Raw genomic sequence first — 27,242 nt, 5'->3', positions numbered from 1 at the left:
ACGGTTGTGAGTGCGGTCATTCCTGATTGGCTGTTGCCGCAGGAGTGGTATCAATAGTTGCACAACAGAGAAACGTCCGGTATAACGGGGTCAATGATTGATTAAGAGTAATTAAATGTTTTATATGACGTGGTAATTATCGATCCAGAGCCTCAATGGGTCCGTTTATCTAATTATTCCTTTACTCTGACTTGATACCCCAGCTCCTTGTTCTCATATTCCAGCTCCTTGTTCTCATATTCCAGCTCCTTGTTCTCATATTCCGGCTCCTTGTTCTCATATCCCAGTTCCTTGTTCTTATATCCCAGTTCCTTGTTCTCATATCCCAGTTCCTTGTTCTCATATCCCAGTTCCTTGTCCTCATACCCCCAGCTCCTTGTCCTCATACCCCCCAGCTCCTTGTCCTCATACCCCCCAGCTCCTTGTCCTCATATTCCAGCTCCTTGTTCTCATATTCCGGCTCCTTGTTCTCATATTCCAGCTCCTTGTTCTCATATTCCAGCTCCTTGTTCTCATATTCCAGTTCCTTGTCCTCATACCCCCAGCTCCTTGTCCTCATATCCCAGTTCCTTGTCCTCATACCCCCCAGCTCCTTGTCCTCATACCCCCCAGCTCCTTGTCCTCATATCCCAGTTCCTTGTTCTCATATCCCAGTTCCTTGTCCTCATACCCCCAGCTCCTTGTCCTCATATCCCAGTTCCTTGTCCTCATATTCCGGCTCCTTGTTCTCATATTCCAGCTCCTTGTTCTCATATCCCAGTTCCTTGTCCTCATATCCCAGTTCCTTGTCCTCATACCCCCCAGCTCCTTGTCCTCATATCCCAGTTCCTTGTCCTCATATCCCTTTCAAGTGCTAAATAATCGTCTACTCCTATCGCTTTCCCACTCATAAATACTTAATTGCTAAGCAAAAGAGGCAACAGAGTTACAAGAGAGGTCAGTGTATACCATTGTATACCAGTGTATACCATTTGGGGGCTAACTAGCCAATCTGTTTGTCCAACACGCTAGGCAAGTGATTTTTATGAACAAATTCAATGCAATATAATTAGTCTGAACCCTGTAACCAGGCCACGTAATTGGTCTAATTAAACGATATGACAAGAGCCAATCAGAGGCAGGTATAGTTGTAAACATAAGACGCCCACTTGCTACACTAATGTCGTCGTCAACCAATCATGTTGTGGAAGTTATTTATCGAGATCTAATTGGCCATTCCGACAAACCAATCAGAATGAGCCACAGCGTAAAGAAATCGAGTTACATTGATACAGATGATTAGCTAAACGGGCGATTAGCTAAACAGATGATTTAGCTAAATGATTAGGTAAATTTTTCTAGCGAGGAAAGATACCCCACCCCAGACAAACAGCTACGCAGACAGCATCCCAACAAACAAACAAACAAACACTCACTCACACTTAAACAACTGCCTAACAACCCGAGCGTCACCCTTGGAAATGACCTTGAAAGATCTTCCTGTCCTGCCTACTGTTTACCTTCCTGTTTGCCTACTTACCTTCCTGCCTTCCTACTTACCTTCCTACTGTCACCTGAGACAGCCACTTCGACTTCTTACTGGCGCAACCGAGGTAGTTGGGTAGTTTACAGTGATGAAATAAGGAGTGTTAGTTCATTGGTGCGCTAAGTGCAGTGAAGTGTTGCACAGAGTTGATGAGGGATTTACTGATGAGTTGCTTAGCGTTGATGTAGTGTTGCAAGGGTCCTGTGGTACAAGGAACAGTGGTACAGTTGCATAGAGTTGTGTGGTACAGAAATTTGACACATACAGATTTTCCGGCTACAATACATTTTTAACAATTTATCAACCGTGGTTATACCAGCTTTAATCACCTAAAAAAATTAATTAGTCCTCGGCTACTGTAGTAGCTACTGTAGATACCATCCAATCTGTGGACAATTTGCTTTCAAAAAAACACTGTGAGAAGGAAAAAAATGTTCAGTCGCTTCCCGTTAATTTCCTCTGTGTCAAACTTTCCCACGATAGCGAGCACTGTATGGAACCACCGAATCCATCTGGTGATCTTAGGCGACTATCTCATCTAACCTAACGACCAATCAAGGTAACCAAACTACCAATGGGTAGTTTCGGCGACCAATCTTGCTCTGGGAAAATGTGTACCAGGGTAAGTGAATACAGTGGAGTTATATATACCTCTCAGGCAAGAGAGAGAGAGGTATAATTGATGGTGAGAGATAGTATATCTGTCGTGTGAAAGTATCTATAATCCATTTTACAAACCAATTAGGAAATCCGTATAATCCCAAATAAGTAGAGAGAGAGAAGGAAGGTGACAGGTTTGTCTCACGTAACAATCAATTACGAGAATCAGTCATTCACCTGTGCTGTGGAGGGGTTCTTTCCTCTGATTATACTGTTAACTACTGTGGCAGTGTAGTTAACAGTATAACTGTTAACTACAGTTATTCTGTAGTTAACAGTTATCTTTCTTCCTTTTCCTCCTCTCTCTCTCTCTCCCTCCCTCTCTCTCTCTCTCTCTCTCTCTCTCTCTCTCTCTCTCTCTCTCTCTCTCTCTCTCTCTCTCTCTCTCTCTCTCTCTCTCTCTCTCTCTCTCTCTCTTAGACACACTCAGGGGCCTCAGGAGAAAGCGCTCGGGAATCGTAGTCTTAAGGACCCGGGTTTGATTCTCGGCCGAGGCAGAAACAAATAGGCACAGTTTCTTTCACCTTGATGCTCCTGTTCACCTAGCAGTAAAAAGGTACCAGGGAGTTAGACAGCTGCTACGGGCGGCTTCATGAGGATGCGTTCATTAGAGAATATAACGTAAAGTAGACATAATAGAGAAAAAATAGATGGTTAGAAAGGCGGGGTCCAAGAGCTAATAGCTCAATTCTGATAACACAAATAGTAAATCCATGTAGGTGATCATGTGGCTCAGGGTTATGTGTGATCTTTAATCTGCAGGTTAATGTTAGCGTATAATTGGTAGTTAATAATCCATGACGTGTTGATAGCTTCTGGGCACCGATAATTGTTATATATTTTGATTTTATCCTGTCGCAACACGTCATAAATTTGAAAGTGTTATATTATATATATATATATATATATATATATATATATATATATATATATATATATATATATATATATATATATATATATATATATATATATATGACAATGTCAGACCACGGAGGAAAAATGAAACAGGAAATTTCCTTAAGTACTTTCGTATATTAAATACATCTTCAGAAGGTCATTTTACAGATCGAGTGATGGGTATAAATAGGCAGGAAGGAGTGGTGAAGTAAGGTGAGGTACAATACTTGGACAACGCAGACGGCCCATTGGCCCATCAGATGCACCCAATTGGCACATCCGATGTAGCCCAATGGCCCATCTGATACAGCAGACATACAAGCATAATATATAGGTAATTATAACATAAAGAAGTAAATATATACAATAAATTAGTGAGACATTGTCTCACTAATTGATTGTCTCACTAATTTATTGTATATATTTACTTCTTTATGTTATAATTACCTATATATTATGCTTGTATGTCTGCTGTATCAGATGGGCCATTGGGCTACATCGGATGTGCCAATTGGGTGCATCTGATGGGCCAATGGGCCGTCTGCGTTGTCCAAGTATTGTACCTCACCTTACTTCACCACTCCTTCCTGCCTATTTATACCCATCACTCGATCTGTAAAATGACCTTCTGAAGATGTATTTAATATACGAAAGTACTTAAGGAAATTTCCTGTTTCATTTTTCCTCCGTGGTCTGACATTGTCACATTCTTAATCACGTGTTTATTTTCGTGATATACACACATATATATATATATATATATATATATGTAGGGGGTACCACCTCTGGTGCAATTATAGGGACCCACAGCCTCAGAGAAGGGAACACAGAGCATTCAGGGAAAAACTTGTCATTTAACTCTGAATACGTAAGAGTGTTCGCTTCTACCACCCCCCCTTTTTTATGGTGTACACTATTATGCAAGGTTATACAGTTACATATCTGATTATATATATATTTACACAACAAATGTTTGGCTGTTTGTTTCTAAGGTAGGTCATACGATTTCAATTAGTCTCACACAATAATCATTGGGGGGGGGGGGTCGACGCTAACGCAACTCATCAGAAGGGAGGGAATATTGGAAAAATGAGAGAGAGAGAGAGAGACCCAGGCACCACCGGGTACCCCTCATCAATCTATAATATAATTACGAATCTCTGTTTCTCTGCGCTAGGTTTTAGGCCGGAAGCTTAAGGTGATTGGGCAAACATTGTGTGGTGACTGGTGACTTTACAGGGAGTGTCGTAGGGTAACCTTACCTTGAGGTGTTTCCGGGGCCTAGCGTCCCCGCGGCCCGGTCTTGGTCTCCTGGCCTCCAATCACTGGCCTCCTGGTCGATCCCAATCACCCCAGGGTGATTGGGATCGGCTCCTATTCCATCTTCGATGTACACTGCATGTTGTCGGAGGATATGAAACATGCAATCAAACGTCCGTAGAGTTTAGCATTTGTTTAAATATGAGTTTACTGGGGATTTCTTAGCATCGCATAGTTAGCTTTTTTGACACACTATACTCCACCTCATATAGTCTAGGGTAGCTGCACTAATGCAGATGTACCTCATATCTTAATAAAAAAAAAAGAGTTTACCTCATACTGCTCCCAGAGTCTGTCAGTGCACACTACTTATCACATGCCTCTGTATGACTAACCATCCTGTGTGATGGGGACTTTTTAGCACCACGTAGCTAGCTAGCTTTTTGACACACTGTACTCCCCTACATATAGTCTAGGATAGCTGTACAAATGCACAATGTACCTAAATGTGTTAATATATCTGATTATACTTTTTATTGACTTGGAAAACCGATGTTTAGGTGAGAGATTTGCCATCTGAGTAGAACCTTTTGTTTAGGGTAATGTTGGTAGTGTGTAGTGGATATGGTTACAGTGATTGGGGGAAGATTATTTGGCGGGTATGTACGAGACCATGGTGCGAGAGTGACCGTGAAGAGCAGTGTACGAACTGCATTCCCAGCATATGTTTTGAAGAAACTTTTCGTGCACCTATAACTGCATTTACTCCTGGAGTCAATACCACTACCCGCATCAGTCGGTTGACCACACACACACACACACACACACACACACACACACACACACACACACACACACACACACACACACACACACACACAGGAAGTGATGTGGTGGAGGCTGACTCCATACACAGTTTCAAGTGTAGATATGATAGAGCCCAATAGGCTCAGGAATCTGTACACCAGTTGATTGACGGTTGAGAGGCGGGACCAAAGAGCCAGAGCTCAACCCCCGCAAGCACAATTAGGTGAGTGCAATTACGTGAGTACACACCTACCTACCTACGCCTACCTGTACATACCAAGTTAAGTACCATCTACTTCATATTCCTGATTACCTAGATAACAAGTTAGGACCAGTGGCTCCCTCTTATCGCCTCCACCAGCTGATAATCCCAGGTAAAGCTGACCATCTCAGCCTCCTCACCTGACCAAAGTTTTCAATTAGCCTCTGAGATAATTCCAAAGGTGGGCGGAGGCGCTTTGAGTAATTGACACTTTTCTTGTTGTCGAGTCTTGGTTGATCTGATTACCTGGTGAGGTTTGAAAGGTGGCTCTGAAGGGCCAGCTCCTGGACCCGCCTTCCAGAGTACAGGAGGCGATAATTAATCCCCAGGATTCGTCCGTAATGAGGTGATTTTAACTTCCCTAAACCACCACATTTTTGACGATTGGGGTCGATATTGTGTGTTCAATAAGAGAACAGGAATAATCGCATGAACAATACAGCATTAATCAGCCTAGTTTATACTTTATCATCTTGTTTAATCAATATTGTGCTAGGATAATATATTAATCTTTATTGCCTGTTGTTATTAATTGAATCTCGTGTTGTATAAATTATTCCAGCGCTTGGTAAATATTGTATTCGATACCGAGGCTAAAGCTGCCATACAATGCCATTGTATTGTATTATCACTTGGTCATTTATATATCGCTATTGTATCAGCTGAAGATCTGAAGATATTCTTCATTATAAGTTCTTAAGCTAATATTGTATCATTATATGTTAAAATCTTATACTTAAGAATGTCTGTTACGTATAGCAGGAACTATGAATAACCATCATTGTATTCTACTTTAAGGAACTTTAAGGAACTTCATCAGTGTGTCTGCTGTAGCATAGTTTAGCACAGCTAAATAGAGCCCAGTAGGCTCAGGAATCTGTACACCAGTTGATTGACAACTGAGAGGCGGGACCAAAGAGCCAGAGCTCAACCCCCGCAAGCACAACTAGATGAGTACAGCTGTCACCTCACCCCCAAAGTACTTAAACAAAATTATTGTACAATGTTCCTAAGCCAAATAAATACACAACTCTGGTATTAATAGACACAGGTATCCTATAACATTTGTAAATAAATATAAAAAAGGGTGGGGGGGGGGATATAGGCGATATATAAAAGTAGGAGAAGTTTGGAGTTGGCTATTGATACCTGAGGGATGTTTGGAACGTGTTTGGAACGTGTTTGGAGACGCTTGAGCTGTGTTTGAAGGAGCTAGCTGTTAGTGTTTCAAGGTTATTGGGAGGAGTTCTACGGAGGGTGTTTGGAAAGTGGGTGTTCTGGGTAGCAGGGCAAACATGTGTGTGTGTGTGTGGCGGTGTGTGAAGAATGTTGTTTGGTGTGTGTGTGTGTGTTTGGAGAAATCTGGAGAAGGTCGTGTAGTTGTTTCCTGTAACATTGTGTACGTTTTGTTTTGGGAGCTGGAATGTGTTTGTGTATTTAGGAGAACTGAACGGTGGAAAGATAATGGTTCTTCTTAATCTCAGTGCTTGCTTGCTCTCTCTCTCTCTCTCTCTCTCTCTCTCTCTCTCTCTCTCTCTCTCTCTCTCTCTCTCTCTCCCTCTCTCCTTTTAACTATGACTAGGGTTCATCAGTGCTGTCAAATGACGTACCTAGTGAAACTGCAAGCGAGAGCCGTTATCTCACCTCAGCTCATCCGAAGCCTGTTCCTAGAAACTCATTTATTTCACGAGAATATACTTTGAAACTATCACATATGGAACTAACTATCTTGTAAGGAACCTGGTGAAACTGCAAGCAAAGCTCTCCCTCCCTCTCCCTCTCTATCCTCCCCCTCCCCCCTCTCTCTCTCTATCTCTCTCTCTTTTCCCCCTTTCCTCGGTTCCTTTCTTCCACTTCCCGTGTGTTCTCCTCTCAATTATCAAATGTCTACCAACTTAATATCTTACAATTAGTTTCTTATTTAAATCCTTTTGTTCTTGTGTTTTACAAAATCATTTCCGTACAGACAGTAGTATAGAAATATAGAAAGGGGGGTTAGAAAATCATAAATAATCGCAGAAATAGATATAATATACAATGACAACGCAGCGGAGAGCGAGAGAGAGAGAGAGAGAGAGAGAGAGAGAGAGAGAGAGAGAGAGAGAGAGAGAGAGAGAGAGAGAGAGAATTTAATAATAGTTTCGAAACCAAACAATCTAATAGACAGAAAGTAACAAAACCAATTAACTAATCATAATATTTTTTTTTTACATTTACATAGTGTCAGTATGTTCTTAATGCGATAACTGTGAGATATTTTTATCACAAATAATTTTCATAACTCAGGCGCTGAGACTCGAGCTAACCAGCGTATGGGAAATTTAATTATCTTGCGGGATTATTATTTAATATTTTATTTATATATTTTTTGCAATTAAAAAAAAAAAATCCTGCCCAACCACCTCTGCGAGTGAGTAGTGTCTTCCTAACCACCTTGAGGAGACGGCAGTTCCGTTTTAGCCACTTGTTGGAGAGGGCAATTCTTTCCTTAATTAACCCCTTTCTCGTAGAGAACAATTCCATCTTAACTAATTCTTGAAGAAGGTAGTTGAATCATTAACCACCTCAGATCGGAAGCCAAGAAGGGTGAAATCTATATCACGCTCCGTGTAAGTCTCGACCATAAGTTGCACGTCATATTCATATATATATAAATATATATATATATATATATATATATATATATATATATATATATATATATATATATATATATATATATATATATGCGAACAAGCCTGAATGGTCCCCAGGACATATGCAACTGAAAACTCACACCCCAGAAGTGACTCGAACCCATACTCCCAGAAGCAACGCAACTGGTATGTACAAGACGCCTTAATCCACTTGACCATCACGACCGGACAAAATGAGGTGATAGCCGAGGCTATATGAACCACCCCACCGCCGGCACTCGGATAGTTATCTTGGGCATAGCATTTTACCAAATCACCTCATTCTTTGGGGCACACGTGAGGAACACAAATGCGAACAAGCCTGAATGGTCCCCAGGACATATGCAACTGAAAACTCACACCCCAGAAGTGACTCGAACCCATACTCCCAGAAGCAACGCAACTGGTATGTACAAGACGCCTTAATCCACTTGACCATCACGACCGGACAAAATGAGGTGATAGCCGAGGCTATATGAACCACCCCACCGCCGGCACTCGGATAGTTATCTTGGGCATAGCATTTTACCAAATCACCTCATTCTTTGGGGCACACGTGAGGAACACAAATGCGAACAAGCCTGAATGGTCCCCAGGACATATGCAACTGAAAACTCACACCCCAGAAGTGACTCGAACCCATACTCCCAGAAGCAACGCAACTGGTATGTACAAGACGCCTTAATCCACTTGACCATCACGAAATGGTGATGGTCCAAAACCTGACCAAAAAATGATTTGGTAAAATGCTATGCCCAAGATAACTATCCGAGTGCCGGCGGTGGGGTGGTTCATATAGCCTCGGCTATCACCTCATTTTGTCCGGTCGTGATGGTCAAGTGGATTAAGGCGTCTTGTACATACCAGTTGCGTTGCTTCTGGGAGTATGGGTTCGAGTCACTTCTGGGGTGTGAGTTTTCAGTTGCATATGTCCTGGGGACCATTCAGGCTTGTTCGCATTTGTGTTCCTCACGTGTGCCCCAAAGAATGAGGTGATTTGGTAAAATGCTATGCCCAAGATAACTATCCGAGTGCCGGCGGTGGGGTGGTTCATATAGCCTCGGCTATCACCTCATTTTGTCCGGTCGTGATGGTCAAGTGGATTAAGGCGTCTTGTACATACCAGTTGCGTTGCTTCTGGGAGTATGGGTTCGAGTCACTTCTGGGGTGTGAGTTTTCAGTTGCATATGTCCTGGGGACCATTCAGGCTTGTTCGCATTTGTGTTCCTCACGTGTGCCCCAAAGAATGAGGTGATTTGGTAAAATGCTATGCCCAAGATAACTATCCGAGTGCCGGCGGTGGGGTGGTTCATATAGCCTCGGCTATCACCTCATTTTGTCCGGTCGTGATGGTCAAGTGGATTAAGGCGTCTTGTACATACCAGTTGCGTTGCTTCTGGGAGTATGGGTTCGAGTCACTTCTGGGGTGTGAGTTTTCAGTTGCATATGTCCTGGGGACCATTCAGGCTTGTTCGCATTTGTGTTCCTCACGTGTGCCCCAAAGAATGAGGTGATTTGGTAAAATGCTATGCCCAAGATAACTATCCGAGTGCCGGCGGTGGGGTGGTTCATATAGCCTCGGCTATCACCTCATTTTGTCCGGTCGTGATGGTCAAGTGGATTAAGGCGTCTTGTACATACCAGTTGCGTTGCTTCTGGGAGTATGGGTTCGAGTCACTTCTGGGGTGTGAGTTTTCAGTTGCATATGTCCTGGGGACTATTCAGGCTTGTTCGCATTTGTGTTCCTCACGTGTGCCCCAAAGAATGAGGTGATTTGGTAAAATGCTATGCCCAAGATAACTATCCGAGTGCCGGCGGTGGGGTGGTTCATATAGCCTCGGCTATCACCTCATTTTGTCCGGTCGTGATGGTCAAGTGGATTAAGGCGTCTTGTACATACCAGTTGCGTTGCTTCTGGGAGTATGGGTTCGAGTCACTTCTGGGGTGTGAGTTTTCAGTTATATATATATATATATATTTTCTTGTTCAGGGTTTCTATCCCTGACCAGTGTTCTTGTATCTTGTTTAATTGCAAGAAGATTTCTCCAAATGTCATATTTGATCGAGGTTGACTAAATGAATATAAATTAACTGTAGAATGTATTACATTTATTATAAATTTACACATTGTTTCGAACCTACATGGTTCATTCTCAAGTGAGGAGACAGGAGTTGTTTTTAAGATTCAGCTACTCGGAACAAAAAGTTTCAAGTAGCACTGGCAATGGTGAGCCCGTAGTGGACTTAACTGGCACAGGCTGTAACTGGAGATGAGACAGGATTGATTGATAAAGATTAAGCCACCCAAGAGGTGGCATGAATATTCATGCACGGGCATGAATAACCCGTAAGCGAGACAGGAGAGGACCTATCGGATTTATATCGCTATGAGGTCAAGTACATACAATTAGGTAAGGAGTAATTTTCACCTCCCTCCCTCACTCTCCCATTCACTAACCCTTTCCTTCGACCCCCCCCCCCTTCCTCATACCCCCAAACTCCCCCATTCCTCCCCCACAGCCCCCCCCTCTCCCGAGGGCCAGTCCAACATAACCTTGAGTTTATTTCAACGTGGTCGTCCTCGACACCAGCTGTGAAGAAGGAATACTTTAGTTATCCCTCACACTCCATTTTTCTTGTCACTCCGACAACAATGTAATGCGGGTTGGTTGTTGTGATGTGCTCGCCTAGTTGTGCTTGTGGTTGTTGAGCTCTGGCTCTTTGGTCCCGCCTCTCAGGTGTCAATCAACTGGTGTACAGATTCCTGAGCCTATACTGGGTTTTATCATATCTACATTCGAAACTGTGTGTGGAGTCAGCCTCCACCACATCACTGCCGAATGCATTCCATGTGTTAAGCTCGGAACCTTTTCTAGCTTCGTTTTGTGTTTGATTAGATGTGGACTTCAGGCTGGAGCCGCATACTCCAGTATTGGTCTGACATATGTGGTATTCAAACACGTGAAGGATTCCTTACACAAGTTTCTGAAGGCAGTTTTTATGTTGGCCAGTTTTGCATTTGTCGCTGATGTTATCAGATGTGTGTTTGTCTCTCTCTCTCTCTCTCTCTCTCTCTCTCTCTCTCTCTCTCTCTCTCTCTCTCTCTCTCTCTCTCTCTCTCTCTCTCTCTCTCTCTCTCTCATATATTTCTAGCTTCAACACTTATAAAACACTGACATACTGTCAGTAATATTTACGAAATGTGTTTACAAGTCTTGCATTGACGTATACTGCCGAGTGAGTTTATGTAAAGTTATGATAAATAACTTTACATATAAAGTTATGTACAGGGTGCTGGCTGACCATATTAAAATGGTCATAAAATATAACTAATGGTGTACTATTAACACGTAATGTTTATTATTTAGCTTAATGACCAGCGGGAGTCCAGAGGCTGAATCCTTTTAGACGAGACTGAATCCCGACTTGTCATGTGCTCACGAGGTATAGGATAGAGTCCTATAAGGGGTTTATTCCGTGTGAGACTGTCTGTTGTCCGTAGTTGGAGGCCAGACGCTCGGGGCTAGTCTCACCTGGCTTTGCAGAGGGAATTGTCTGAGGTACGGGATGGACATAGGCTGGTTGTGGTCGGCCTAAGTTAAATACTTTTAAAAAAATATCAGCCTGTAACCCCACCCGTGTGCGATTTTCTGAAATGAAATCGCGGATGTGTTTTCCGTAGAGTTTACCGCGCGTTTTTTTTTACGATTTACTAGAAAATTATAAACTGAACTCATTCGGGTTACAGTGATGGAAACAGTCAGCAGTGAAGTTGGTTACAGTGATGGAGACAGTGTGATGATTGATAAAGATTAAGCCACCGAAGAGGTGGCACGGGCATGAATAGCCCGTAATGAGACAGTGTGCAGTGAAGGCAGTGTATGTAGTGAAGATGCAAGGTGAGGGGTGACAGGGAGACAGCTGAGGGGAGAGGAGGTACGAGGGGTGAAATGGGAGGAGGAAAGGGGGGAGGATGAGGGATGAGAAGGAAGGAGAGAGGGGGGGGGAGATAGGAGGGAAAAAGGTTGGAGAAAGGGACGGAGGGGGGCTAAAATAGGGGGAGAGAGACAGATACAGACCCGGGCACCGCCGGCTTCCCCTCTACAAATAGATATAAATAAAATGTCTGTGTTGGAGGCCAGAGGGGAGAGAAGGGGAGTTGGAGTACGCGGGAGGAGAAAGAGAAGTGAGAAAAATTGGGGAGAGTGTTTAGAAGAGGGAAGAGAAGGGAGAGGAGGAGCGAGAGAGAAAGGGCAAAATGGGGGAGTAGGTAGGGAAGATGGGAAGAAAGGGGAAAGGGTGGAAAGGGGAGTATGTGGTGAGAGAGGGAACAGAAAAAGGGTGATTGGGAGAGAATAGACTACCCCGGGCACCGCCGGGTACACTCCCTAGTGTATATACACCTATGGCTCCTTTTCCTCCGTGTATACCCACTGGCAGTTTACTTTAGTCCTGGACCATGTTTAGGTCCCCCAAGTAAACTTGTTGAGTAATAAGTAAAGTCTTGGGGTACCCCTCCAGAGGTGGGAAAAGGCCTAGACCCCCAAACAGAAGCCACCTACGTAAACTGACTCTACCTCTGTTATTGTGTCTTTGTTCGGTACTCTTGTCTTTGTTCGGTACTCTTGTCTTTGTTAGGTACTCTTTTGTGTTTGTTATTATCTTAATCTATTTTGTGCTTGCGTCGTTTGTTCTTAGTCTAATAATGGTTTGTTTGTTTGTTTTTGTCCTTATTTTATGTTTGTACCTTTGTAACGTATTATTTTATGTTTGTACCTTTGTAACGTATTATTTTCTTATTCCTTTTCGTTGTTTACTTGTTAAATCTTGTTTTATTTGTTTGTTTTCGGGGGGTTACAAATAAAAAAAAAATTGGGGGGGGGAGATTTTGTTGAACATTTTCATTCATTATTTCTCCTACACTTTTATGCTTTTATTTATTTTGTTTAACTCTGTTTTGTCCAGTCTCAATCTGTGTGTGTGTGTGTGTGTGTGTGTGTGTGTGTGTGTGTGTGTGTGTGTGTGTGTGTGTGTGTGTGTGTGTGTGTGTACTCACCTAGTTGTACTCACCTAGTTGTGTTTGCGGGGGTTGAGCTCTGGCTCTTTGGTCCCGCCTCTCAACCGTCAATCAACAGGTGTACAGATTCATGAGCCTATCGGGCTCTGTCATATCTACACTTGAAACTGTGTATGGAGTCAGCTTCCACCACATCACTTCCTAATGCTAGGTGTGTGTGCGTGTGTGTGTGAAAAAATATAAATAATTAGTAGTTAGTAACAGTTAATTGATTGACAGTTGAGAGGCGGCCCGAAAGAGCAGAGCTCAACTCCAGCAAGCACAACTAGGTGAATATATACACACACACACACACACACGTGCACGCTCACTCCAGAACACATACACACACACCTGTCACTGTCAGAATAAACGAGGGCACACAGTGAATCATCCCCCCCCCCACACACACACACACACACACCAGCAACATATGCACCCCGCATCTCCCTACACAAGTGTTACACATGTGTTACACATGTGGCATTAAGCGACCCCCTAACCCGACCCAACTCATCCAAAATAAGATATAAAAATATATATTTTTATATATGTGTTTCACAAGGCGTGTCGACGCCATTATATAATGTCATAAATTAAACTCCGGCTCAGGTGGTCGACGACCGGGCCGCGGGGACGCTAAGCCCCGGAAGCACCTCAAGGTAGGTAAGGTCAGGTTTAAGACTGCACAGCCCAGGAATGGCCTAGTCACTCCAGAATTCACGAAATTGAATTAGATTAACTCAGAAGACAACTTCCACGTAACGTGGATCTGTACTGAACCCGTAATTGTCTTCGGCTATCCACGATTGCCTTGTTACTATGATATTTTAGGGTCAATGTCTTAAAAATGGAGTCAAAGAGTTAACTTCTTTCCGCTCTAGTTTTAGTCCTTTTGTTTTTTAATAATATCTCGGTGGCGGATATAGATGCACAGTGTTGGCTGTGGATCCACGAAGGGATTGGCTCTTCGGTGCTATGTAAATATTGGATGTTTTTTCGTTTCTCGAGGTCAAAAGAAAAGGGCTTGGCGGGTTCGTAGCGTGCAAGTCGGATTCTGACTCTGTTACACCTGTTCGTTAGCCAGTTTATGACTTGCGATTTGGGCTGTAAGATTTGTTTTTTTTTTTTATTAAAGTGCAACTGGTAAATCTTTTGAGTAGGTCTCTCTCTCTCTCTCTTCCTTCTCGAATTCTATTTCATCTCTCTCTTTCTCTTTTTTTTTCTCTCTCTCTCTCTTTTTTTCTCTCTCTCTCTCTTTTTCTCTCTCTCTCTCTCTCTCTCTCTCTCTCTCTCTCTCTCTCTCTCTCTCTCTCTCTCTCTCTCTCTCTCTCTCTCTCTCTCTCTCTCTCTCTCTCTCTCTTCTCGAATTCTATTTCCTCTCTCTCTCTCTCTCTCTCTCTCTCTATCTCTCTCTCTCTCTCTCTCTCTCTCTCTCTCTCTCTTACATGGCACTGGTGCCATTGTTACCACGAGCCTTGTCCCCACCCCCCCCCCCCCCCACACCCCCCCTTGTGCCCGTGTGCCATTGTTTTGCCTCCATACACCTTCGTAATGGCTCATTGAACCTAATTACCTAACGCCGCCTCGTTAGCCGTCGCCCTCAGTGTCTTGGCCACTGTTTTGTTGCGCCCTCTGTCCCTTGATTGCTTTTACGCCTTAGTCTGCAGGTTCTTTTGTGTGTTGCTGTTTAAATGCTCGCATTTCAGTTCCTGGTACACGCCTTTTGTCGCTCCGCAAAAGCTATATACACTATAAAAAAAGGAAAACAGCAACAGGCTATTGGAAACAAAAGCCGCTGCTTCTTTCTGGAATTTTTTTTTTAGGGGTGACATTGTGTGGGATTTGTTTTTCCAAGTGCTTTTTAAAGTCTCCTTTTTTTTAATGAATATAAATATTGGTATTCATTGGGTGTATATAGATGGTGTGAGTGTTTGGGTGTATTGGGTGTATTTGAGTGTATTGGGTGTTTGGGTGTATATAGATGTATGAGTGTTGTGTGGTGAGTGGGGTGTATTTTGGGGAGGTGCTGGCTTTTGTGGTGGAAAAGTACTCTGGTATTTTGTATTGTGATGGGTTGATATGATGAGTTGGGTGTGTATTGATGAGTTGGGGGTGTAGTGATGTGTTGGGGGTGTATTGATGTGTTGGGGTGTGTATTGATGAGTTGGGGGTGTAGTGATGGGTTGGGTTGTGTATTGATGAGTTGGGGGTGTAGTGATGGGTTGATATGTGTGGGGGGGTGTATTGTCATAGCAGTATAACGTGGTTGGTGTATTTTGATACCGTGAGGTGTGGTACTTATACTTATGGTACTTGTGGTACCATAATACAGGTACTACAGGTACTTAATTGGTACTTGTGTACTCCAGTGAGCTGGTCCCGAGGGCTGGGGTGTACTCAGGGTGATGGTGATGTACGCTGTGCAGTACACACTACACTGTGTACTGGTTTGTGTGTGAACTGCGACTGTGTACTCTCCAGGATGTGACTTGTCGCGTTCTTGATGAATGGTGGCGCTGTAGATTTGTCTGAAGTGAGAGGCAGTCGCTCTGTCTGTCTGTCTATAATGGCATATGACAGGTGACACATGTTGGGGGGATCTTGCGTGCCTCGTCTACCCTCTCTATCCCTTCCTTCCCGTCTAGCCCTCTCTACCTATTCTCCCCCCCCCCTCCCACCTACTATCATTTCTCCCTTCCATGCTCCCACTACCCCTCCCCTTCCATACCCAATCTCCCTGCCCCTCCCACATGCATTCTTACACTCCCCTCCCACATTTGGGTGTAGGTTAGGTGGTGGGAGAGAGAGAGGGAACTCATCTCTCACTCATGTGCACATATCAACTCAGACATTCAGTAGTACTCATCTAGTTGTGCTTGTGGGGGCTGAGCTCTGGCTCTTTGGTCCCGCCTCTCAACTGTCAATCAACTAGTCGTGTTTTTGCGACATGGTATTGAGACCCACACTGGTTGATGTGAGGTTAGAGTTGAATGAGTTTCTGGATCTTCAAAAACCAATGTATTCCATTCTTGGCACTCTGGCTTTACCAGTGCCAGAGTGCCAATGAGTTCTGGCTCGTATGAGCCTCTGGACTCATTGTTTTTGTTCTAAACAAAGAGTTTGTGTTCTGAATTTGTTCTAATAGATAGTTTACACAATTCTTAAAGCTTCAAGACATTTAGCTACACGTTACGACCTTATATCTGTTGACAGTCGATGATGATCATTAAACTTTAAACACCTGATCGAGGCAAACTTGACCTACCTTACCTTACCTTGAGGTGCTTCCGGGGCTTAGCGTCCCCGCGGCCCGGTCGTCGACCAGGCCTCCTGGTTGCCGGACTGATCAACCAGGCTGTTGGACGCGGCTGCTCGCAGCCTGACGTATGAGTCACAGCCTGGTTGATGCAACCTATGCTTCAATTGTTCAGAAATTTGAAGGATAAATGGCTAGGATATGTGGCGTAGTGTAGAGCTGTTACATATTTATGTGCATTTGTCGCAAAGTTAATTTTTTGTTGAATAATGCAACGGTGAAATTCGGTCACCCAAGAGGTGGCACGGGCATGAATAGCCCGAAAATATCCTAATCCACAGAAAGCATACTTATTCCCTATCAAGAATCAAAAGCATGCCGCGAGCATTGTAAGAACCGCCTCACTTGAGATTCTAAAGAAGGATACTGGCTGCTCTTCCCTGGAAACACAAACCGTAACTGTCTCTATTTTCCGCTTGTTACAACTTGTAATAAAATTGTTACATCTTGGCTTGACGTGTTTATGACGTATTAGAACGTTGTTACAACTTGCTATATTGGTTGTTATAACTGGTCAGGAGGTGTTAAAACTTGTTGGAACGTTGTACCAACGTCGTAGTTTCGGTGTGTGTTTGGCGGGTTGCGTCTCTTTGTTATCTCACTGAACCTGGAACCCATATTAAGGGGAACTCACAGAACCTTTTCTCCCCACGAGTCTCAAATCCTAAAGAATCCAATAAAATTGTATTGCTTTCCAAGATCTTTGTATTTATTGAATTTTTAGCCACTCTCCTTTGGCCTGCAGCTTCACGCGTCTGATGGGCAACGAGGATGACGTAGGTGTCTACCAGGGTAGATAAAAAGGTAGACTTACACACCCATTATCTACCAACCATGAACGTAATGTAATTCCACTTTGGCAACCAACAAGGATGGTAGATTTACATGATATTAGAAAATGTGTTTTTCTCCCTACTGGGCAGAGATGTGATATGATATCACATCCTCTTGATATGATATCTTTAACCTCAAAGATCTTGCGTACCTACTCTACAAGTGTCCACAGATAACACAGCTGCTGCTATTCGTCCCCATAGGTCTGAAATCATAGGTAAATACAATAATTCATTATTTCTGACCGTTGCTCGTAGTGCCCAAGGAAAGAGGAATGCCACACGAACCTGCTCGGTCGTAGGGAGGCAGAGGAAGATAGCTGGACGAGATAGCATCTGGACCTCTGTGACTGTTACTCTCACAGCTGCGTCGTCGGCCAAACATATCAGAGTTCAGGAGAACGGGATCTGTAGGAGATGAACCGCGCTGTGGTCAGCCGAGGGACATCCCCGTCAACACCGCGAGAATTGCGAGCGTCGTAAGTCTATCGTCGGCACATTAGAGCACCGTAAGTCTTACCTTCGGGAGTTACGACGTGCTCGATCGTCACTCCGTCTCTGCTGCCACCATTCGTTCGAGACATTGCTGGCTAGAGACCTCGTCGAGGCTTTTTTTGAAAATATTGTTGGGTTGAAGGACTAGTATCCTCTGGAGGGTTATTGTGGTCACTATAGCAGCTTATACTGACCAACCAACGAGGAATAATTTAGTTCTGAATATTGTCCAGGATTAAAGTAAGCTCTCGTGTACTTACCTTCTCAGTGTATATGTACTGGGAAGCGGGATTGATTGATTGATTGATTGATAAAAATTAAGCCACCCAAGAGGTGGCACGGGCATGAATAGCCCCTAAGTGGTACAATTTTTTCTTCAGTAATTTTTTTCAGTGTAAGGGAAGCAGGTACACCTACCCATGTTTATATGTATATTACCTTGTCTGCGCCGCTGGAAGACACAAGAGTTAGGGGAGACATGATTACCATATACAAAATTCTCAGAGGAATTGATGGGGAATGGATAAAGGCAGACTCTATAACACGGGTGGTACTCGCACAAGGGGATACCTTGTGTCCTTGTATCTTTAACAAGGCGGGTCACATTTCCTGTGCCAGGTAAGTACGACGGGCTCTCCATATACACTCCATATACACTCCATATATACACATGCCTGTGCTGCTATGGACTATTGTAGGTTAAACCTTTACATCAATTGACTGACAGTTGAGGAGGCGGGACCAAAGAGCTGAAGCTCATCCCCCCCCCCCCCACAAGCACAATTAGGTGCTCCCCCCCCCTCCACCTCACCCAAACTACATGCGTACTTATCTATTTTATCTATCTCTCTAGCTACGTACCTATTCTTGCAAATAAACAAAGATGTGGATGAATAGATATTGATAAACTTGAAGACACATAAAGGAGAGGAAGAAGCAGACGGATAAATCTTTCTTCAGTAGTTCGAGACAACACCAGACGAGTCTGAAGTGTCAACACTGTGTGTGTGTGTGTGTGTGTGTGTGTGTGTGGACCTCGGGTCCTAAATCATCGCAGACGATGAGTCACAATAACGTGGCTGAAGATCTGATGACCAAACCACTCGTCAGAAGATGAGGAGACGACGACGACGACGTTTCGGTCTGTCTTGGATCATTATCAAGTTGGGTAATTTGATAACGGTCCCTTCTCTCTTACCTCAATCCACTTTCACTCCCTTCCCTCCCTTTCTCCCACACCCCTCCCTCACTCCCACACCCCTCCCTCTCTCCCACACCCCTCCCTCTCTCCCACACCCCTCCCTCTCTCCCACACCCCTCCCTCTCTCCCACACCCCTCCCTCACTCCCACACCCCTCCCTCTCTCCCACACCCCTCCCTCTCTCCCACACCCCTCCCTCACTCCCACACCCCTCCCTCTCTCCCACACCCCTCCCTCTCTCCCACACCCCTCCCTCTCTCCCACACCCCTCCCTCTCTCCCACACCCCTCCCTCCCTCCCACACCCCTCCCTCTCTCCCACACCCCTCCCTCTCTCCCACACCCCTCCCTCTCTCCCACACCCCTCCCTCTCTCCCACACCCCTCCCTCCCTCCAAGTGTTGCCGGCAATGTGGTCCAATGTTCGTGTTAAGTAACCAATAGCTGTGATTTATCAAGTGTAATGGTACACTTGGAAATTTTAAGTGCGTTAAACAGAACTAATTAGGAGACACTGCGGGACTGTGGTGAAACCTGTGTGGGTATATATGCACTCACCCAGTTGTGCTTGCGGGGGTTGAGCTATGGCTCTTTGGTCCCGCCTCTCAACTGTCAATCAACTGGTGGACAGATTCCTGTGCCTACTGGGCTCTATCATATCTACATTTGAAACTGTGTATGGAGTCAGCCTCCACCACATTACTGTCTAATGCATTCCATCTGTTAACTACTCTGACACTGAAAAAGTTCTTTCTAACGTGCCTGTGGCTCATTCTGGTACTCAGGTTCCACCTGTGTCCCCTTGTTCGCGTACCACCCGTACTAAATAGTATATTTACCCTGTCAATTCCTCTGAGAATGTTATAGGTAGTGATCATGTCTCCCATAACTCTTCTGTTTTCCAGTGTCGTGAGGTTCAGTTCCAGCAATTTTTCCTCGTAGCTCATGCCCCTCAGCTTGGGCACTATAGCCTGGTGGGATACCTCTGAACCTTTTCTAACTTCATTTTGTGTATGGATGTGGACTCCACGCTGGAGCCGCATATTCCAGTATTGGTCTGACATATGTGGTATAACAAGGTTCTGAATGATTCCTTTCACAAGTTTCTGAAAGCAGTCCTAAAATTTACTAGCCTTGTATATGCCGCTGGTGGTATCGTTTTGATGTGGGCTTTAGGAGCAGGTCTAGTGTGATATCCTGATTCCTGAAGAATTTTCTCTCCCATCTGGTAACTTGTATTTGGCCTCCTGCTCCCTACACCTATCTTCTTCACTTTGCACTTGCTCGAGTTAAACTTTAGTAGCCATTTGTTGGACCATTCCTTCAGTCTGTCCAAGTCATCTTGTAGTCTCTTTGTTGTCCTTCTTCTGTCTTAATCCGTCTCATAATTTTCGCATCATCAGCAAACATTGAGAGGAATGAGTCTATACCTTCTGGAAGATCATTTACGTATATCAGAAACAGGATAGGTCCGAGTACAGAACCCTGCGGGACTCCGCTGGTGACATCAAGCCAGTCTGAGGCCTCACCCCTCAGTAACTCTCTGCTTCCTGTTGTTTAGATACTCCCTTATCCATTACAGCACCTTACCAGTTACTTCAGCATTGTTCTCCAACTTATCCAACAGTCTCTTAATCATGGGTGACTTTATCAAAAGCTTTCTGACAGTCCAAGAAAATCCAACCACTATAGCTAGCTATTGGTTGTTGTCTGTGGGTTGATGGTAGCAGAGAGTTGATGCCTCAACTTGTTCTCTCTTACCTGCCACTCCGTATAAAAATACGACTGTTTTTGCCTTATCAGAAACTTGCTTATATGTGAATAATACGCATATAGGCGTATTATTCACGCCTATATGCGTGAATAATATAATATATAATATATATGAATACACGCCAGCCTGCTCTCGCACAAGACAGCATATATGACTTATTGCTTATAGTCACTATTTCGCTTATAAATAAGTACATATGTGACATATTCTAAGCCATATTTTTTTCAAGGCACTAACTTTTTCTCTCAGTTTTATTAAACAATAGATATTTTATACAAAATTTGACACCTATCCATACATATTCGCCCCCCCCCCCCCCCGTTGTTCACCTTATAGCAGTAAGTATAGAGACCTGGTTGTAAGCCGATTGGCGGGTTGCGTTCCAGGGCGAGCAATTAGTAGGCTTAAAGATGAGCAGTGGGAGGAATTAGCACTATATAGGCCTACACAGTCATGATAAGTCGTCTCTTCCTGTACCTACCTATGTAAGAGACAGACAGACACAGATATACAAAGCAAGAGAGGTTTAATCAAAGACCAAGCTAGAGTCTCTTCCATTGAGGTGGAACCGTTTGGGCACGGTGACGTGGATATCCGCCACAGAAGCCCCCATGGAAGAGTGCCGATGTAACGGAGGCCAACGCCCTGTTTACCCGTTTAAACAGCGTGAAACCTCGGTACACCCACGGCTTGTTCACCTGTTTAAACAGCGTGAAACCTCGGTACACCCACGGCTTGTTCACCTGTTTAAACAGCGTGAAACCTCGGTACACCCACGGCTTGTTCACCTGTTTAAACAATGTGTATCCTCGGTGAACTAATTCCCAATTTGTTAAGCAGTGCTTTGAAAGAGCTTCCTATTTTATCTGTTTGAAAAGGGCCTAGTTTAAAGCAACGCACTGTTTACCCATTTAAACAGTGCCTCGCTTGCAATAACAGCCTGTTTACCCATTTAAACAGTGCCTCGCTTGCAATAACAGCCTGTTTACCCATTTAAACAGTGCCTGGTGTAAAACAACGCCCTGTTTATCCATTAATCAATACCTTGCTTCAAACAACGCCCTCTGTATCCGTTTAAAATATATGTAAGTTCAGTAAATATATATATATATATCTATCCAAACCTAATGATATTTACATGTTAGTAATACTTTAAAAAGCAATTCGAGTTTTTTTTTAGGGGGGGGAGGGTTCAAAATCTGGAAACTGTTGTCATATGGTGTTTCCGCTAATGGTCGTTCAGCGGTGGTGTCCACTGGTATAGGTGTATAATAATGGCAAAGCAGAAGCTAAAACATCTTTATGATACGTAGGAAGAACGTTGTCATAAACGTTCACAAACGTTCACAAACGTTCGTGGCTCAACTCGTACTAGAAGGAAAAAAAATTGTAACGTACAAATCCGGGAACAAAAATACAGGATCGAAACGTTCGCGTGTCACCACCAGTCAAAACGTTTACCGACAACAGGAAAACGTTCGAAGCGTCGAAAGTTTGAATCTTTTTTTGGGGGGGAAAAAATGATCAAATGTGGTTTAAAATGACGGTCTTGGAGCTGACATTCATAACGAAGCTTTGCAATGACGAGTATTTACAGAAATTGTATTTTATGTATTAAATTTATGTAAAAAAGACCCCATGCATTATTTTAGCTTTTAATATTTTTTTTATCACTGTCTGTCTGCCTCACTGACTGTCTGCCTAGTTGCCTCATTATCTGGTCAGAACCAATTTTTTCTCTCTCTCTCTCTCTCTCTCTCTCTCTCTCTCTCTCTCTCTCTCTCTCTCTCTCTCTCTCTCTCTCTCTCTCTCTCTCTCTCTCTCTCTCTCTCACTCTCACTCACTATCAATGATTATCCCTCACCCTAGATGACAAGAGTGGGTGTAATTAAGAGAGGAATCACTTGTACTTACAGAGTGGCTGGTGGCGGAGATGGATACAGCCAGCAAGGCGTGGATACATGGTTGGCTCAACATCTCTCACCTGTTTCGTTCACCAAGTGGACGCCAAACAGGATAATATAAGGTGAGTGTGTGTGTGTGTGTGTGTGTGTGTGTGTGTGTGTGTGTGTGTGTGTGTGTGTGTGTGTGTGTGTGTGTGTGTGGAACAAAGCTGATGTGTAAAATAATAAATAATTGTTTTCATGTGCATTTGTGCAGCTGCCCTAGACTATATGAAGGGGAGTACCGTGTGTTAAAAAGCTAGCTACGTGATGCTAAAAAATCCCCATCACACAGGATGGTTAGTCATACAGAGGCACGTGATAAGTAGTCTGCACTGGCAGACTCTCGGTGCATTATGAGGATATCATCAACACAAGAGTGAATAAGGCAGCAGTGATACTAAAAGTTCCCATCTTCCAGGATGGTTAGTCATACAGGGCCATATGTTTAGTAGCCTGCACTGGCAAATTTTATGTACAAAATGAAGATATCTTCAAGAACACGAGAGTGAATAAAGTAATTGCAAAGCTCCAGGTACCTCATGCCGGCGGGTCTGAAAGGTCTAATAACTGGGCATTCGGTGATGTAGTGTGGGAGATCATGCCGCAGTTCCTGCTCACAGAGTTTGCACCTGGAGTGCTCAGGATTGGGAGATCCGTCACCTGTAGCCACCTGCCGCAGGTAACGGTAACCCAACCTGATCCTTGGCAACCACTGTGTCGCACAGTCTGGTGGACCTTTTGTGCTGCCCCATAAACATAGGACTTACCTGGCACAGGAGCAGGTCTGTATCTCTGCGGCGCGCACTAACACACACACCAGCGCGCGCACACAACCTCAAAATCGGGTTAACCTTTCGGGCCAGCCGTCGGCAGCGGTCGACAATGCAACAATACCGACCGTCTCAAACCCTCTCTTTTCCACAAGAGGCCGTGACGCTGTTCCATCGTCCAGTGTTCGTACCTTTGTTTTCCCTCCCCCTCCCCCCTTTCCCCCCCTTTTTTTGTTATAATGTAGGCCATTGTCCACTATGAATATGACAGGAAAGGGATCATTATGTGTCATGTTCGTTCGCAGAGACGGGAGAGATAGGGAATGGCGTGGACAGGAGAATTTTCGCAAGGGAATATTTCTTGAAACTCGGCGTGATAGGGAAGAGACGGGAATAAAAGGTAATGGGGGGAAGGTATATGTATATATATATATATATATATATATATATATATATATATATATATATATATATATATATATATATATATATATATATAATATATATATATATATATATATATATAATGTGGTCACTGCCAATTTATTTTTGGAAAATGAGCATCATTAGAGTCTTTTCTATTACCTTGGACTGATTGTGGTTCCCTCAGGCTCGTCATATCCCGTAGTTCATTATACAGAGGCAGTTTATGATGGTCGCAGTAATGGTGGTGGTCGTTAAGACACAAGACCTTACGTTCACACAACCAAAAAAAAAATAATTTTCTATCTGTGTTTAACCAGCGTTCTTCTTCTCGTTCAGTGTGTGTGATATATGTGAACGTTCGGCAGTTAGAGAAATCAGAGAAGGGTTTTGGATTTATCTAACTACCCAGCCACTTTGACTGGACGGTATAGAGCGACGGTTTCGCTTCATGCAGGTTGGCGTTCAATCCCCGACTGTCCTGCAAGAGGTTGGGCACCATTCCTTTCCCTCCGTCCCATCCCAAATCCTTATCCTGACCCCCCCCCCCCCCTTTCCCAATGCTATATAGTCGTAATGGCTTGGCGCTTTCCCCCCCTGATAATAAAAAGAAAAATAAAGCGTTCGCAACTCTGATCGTATATATATAAAACTGTGTGGTTGAGGTAGTTATGAGGTTATGTTGTTGTTGTAGTTTGCAATAGTTTTATTGGGATGTATTTCAGTTCTTATCCATGTTACGCTTCAAATCACGCCTTTAATCTCTGACTTACACAAAAATGTAAATATATTGTCCCGAACGTTGTAGCTTTTTCTTACGAACGCTGCTTGTTCACTTACGAACGTTGCTTGTTCACTTACGAACGTTGTATGTTCACTTACGAACGTTGTATGTTCACTTACGAACGTTGCTTGTTCACTTACGAACGTTGCTTGTTCACTTACGAACGTTGTATGTTCACTTACGAACGTTGTATGTTCACTTACGAACGTTGTATGTTCACTTACGAACGTTGTATGTTCACTTACGAACGTTGTAGGTTCACTTACGAACGTTGTAGGTTCACTTACGAACTCTCTATTTACTTACGATATTCTGGGACTTTGTTTCAACAACGTCTTCGTTACCTCTTTATTCATGATTAGAATTAAGTCACACAGGGATATGTACACTTGAGAGGTGTACAACCCCCCCCCCCTTGGTGTACATACACTGAGAGTGTATATATATACTTCAATCCTGGACGTATACCCAGGTCTAAAAAGTATAGTTCCTAGGTTGGTCAGCAAGCTAGTAATTTTTTTTTTAATAATAATGCGATTAAAGCCCAACACCGAACGACATGGAGGAACGAAACCTGTTGTTTTTGTCCCATATGCAGACGACGAGTAGAGTAGATGTAGATGTTTCGTATGTTGAGTAGGCGTTTAGCTATTAACAGTCCACAGAGACTATTAATAGCAACAGGGACTCGTAATAAGCCATAAAAATAGTATTATATCAACAGAGGCTGTGTTAATAGCAACAGAGTCCGTTGCGCCATCAACGGGAAACAGAAACAAATGAGAATTGCAACATAAACAGGATTGACAGTAGTTAGAGTTGCACCATCAATATCACCCTTGCAACATTGCAAATTTCACCATTATTAGCGTATGTTGTCCTGTCCTTCGCCTATGCAAAGTGATCGTGTACGATATCGCATAATACCGTCTGATTCTTGCAATTCGGTCCTCGCCTCGTTCGAGGGGACCAAACTGCTTGAATATGTTTGCAAAATCATAAGTGAGGTGTCTGATGGTCAGAAACCGGGCCGCAGGGACGTTATTGATCCTCGGAATCATCTGTACAGGTGTATACGGGTCGTCTTTGGTCGCAGGAAACCTTCGTTGACCTTTGGGTAAGGTCAGGGGGGGGGGAAGTATCGTTGGTTTTTGGAGGTATTGTTGATATCTTGATATAATAATCTTGATATCGCAATAATTCTCTCTTCAAGGTGTTGAAAGGTATCGTTGGTGAAGTATTGTTGGTCTCTGCCTCGGAAGAGAGGTTATATATATATATATATATATATATATATATATATATATATATATATATATATATATATATATATATATATATATAATTATATCGTTGGATCCTGGTTAACGACAGTCGTCTATTTACGAAAAGCTGAGAACGATATTCCCGGACATGCAGCTATCGTGGCTATCGTGTGGCTATCGCGCGGCTATCGTGTGGCTATCGCGCGGCTATCGTGTAGCGATGATCGCGCGCCTGGACAAAGTGATTGCAGGTGGTGGAACAGGCAACACTTTGTCCACCCCCCCTAACCCCCCCCCCCCCCTTAACCCTCCCCCTTCCTCCCCCCCATCTCACCCCTATTATAGGCCAAATTATAGACATTTAAGTGACAGTTCTGGCCCATTATAGGGCCATTTTAGACATTAATTTGACACTCAACCTTTCACTAGTTGTCTGTAGCTGAAAGTTCTCCTTGGCATTTAAAAAGCAGGCAATTTTGACCATATAAATGGCGTAAAGTTGTTGGACAGTCGGCAACCACTTCAATTCACTGGGAAAATAATCTAAAATATTCATGGCTTTTTCATTTATATATTTTTTTTTGTATTTTTTGTTGTATTTTGGACTTTTGCATGAGAATAATTGTTACAATATTACTTTTAACATCTATTTTAAAACTCTGCGATCGCTGCGAGTAATATTTTAATTATTATTATCATTAAAAAGTATAAATATAGTTTTTAAAAATCTACATGTAAAATATAAATATATATATATATATATATATATATATATATATATATATATATATATATATATATATATATATATATATATATATATATATATATATATTTTGTGATGACGTCTTGGCTTGTAAACAACACAATGGGCCGAGTGTCTAGTCATGTGTCATCACCCTCCCCCCCCCCCTGGTGGATACACTTGTTAAAGTCCATTGTTTCAAGTGTCTTTTGCATCCTGAAGTCTGACCTCTTCGCCTGAAAAAAAAAGGAAAGAAAGTTGGGTTTTTTAATGTTTCTGCGGGTTGGTCAGCTGCTTCATTGGTTTAAGCGCTTCCACCTTCTGTGGAAGCTTTGTAGAGTCTGTGGAAGCTTTGTTGAGTCTGTGGAAGCTTTGTAGAGTCTGTGGAAGCTTTGTTGAGTCTGTGGAAGCTTTGTAGAGTCTGTGGAAGCGATGGTGAGTCTGTGGAAGCGATGGTAAGTCTGTGGAAGCTTTGTTGAGTCTGTGGAAGCTTTGTTGAGTCTGTGGAAGCTTTGTTGAGTCTGTGGAAGCTTTGTTGAGTCTG

The 27,242-nt window shown here is 43.3% G+C and overlaps 1 long non-coding RNA gene across 1 annotated transcript in view; it reads left to right on the top strand.

Moving 5' to 3' along the window:
- Positions 1-27,242, top strand: part of LOC123758699 (uncharacterized) — a 279,984-nt gene that overhangs the window by 186,325 nt on the left and 66,417 nt on the right. The window contains exon 4 of the long non-coding RNA XR_011230091.1: positions 22,682-22,791. This is a non-coding gene — a long non-coding RNA (uncharacterized lncRNA). The remainder of the gene's footprint in view (positions 1-22,681; positions 22,792-27,242) is intronic.

Source organism: Procambarus clarkii, chromosome 31, assembly GCF_040958095.1.
Source record: "Procambarus clarkii isolate CNS0578487 chromosome 31, FALCON_Pclarkii_2.0, whole genome shotgun sequence".
Taxonomy (NCBI): domain Eukaryota; kingdom Metazoa; phylum Arthropoda; class Malacostraca; order Decapoda; family Cambaridae; genus Procambarus; species Procambarus clarkii.
The sequence above is the reverse complement of the archived record's forward strand: the minus strand, read 5'-3'. Positions and strand labels throughout refer to the sequence as shown.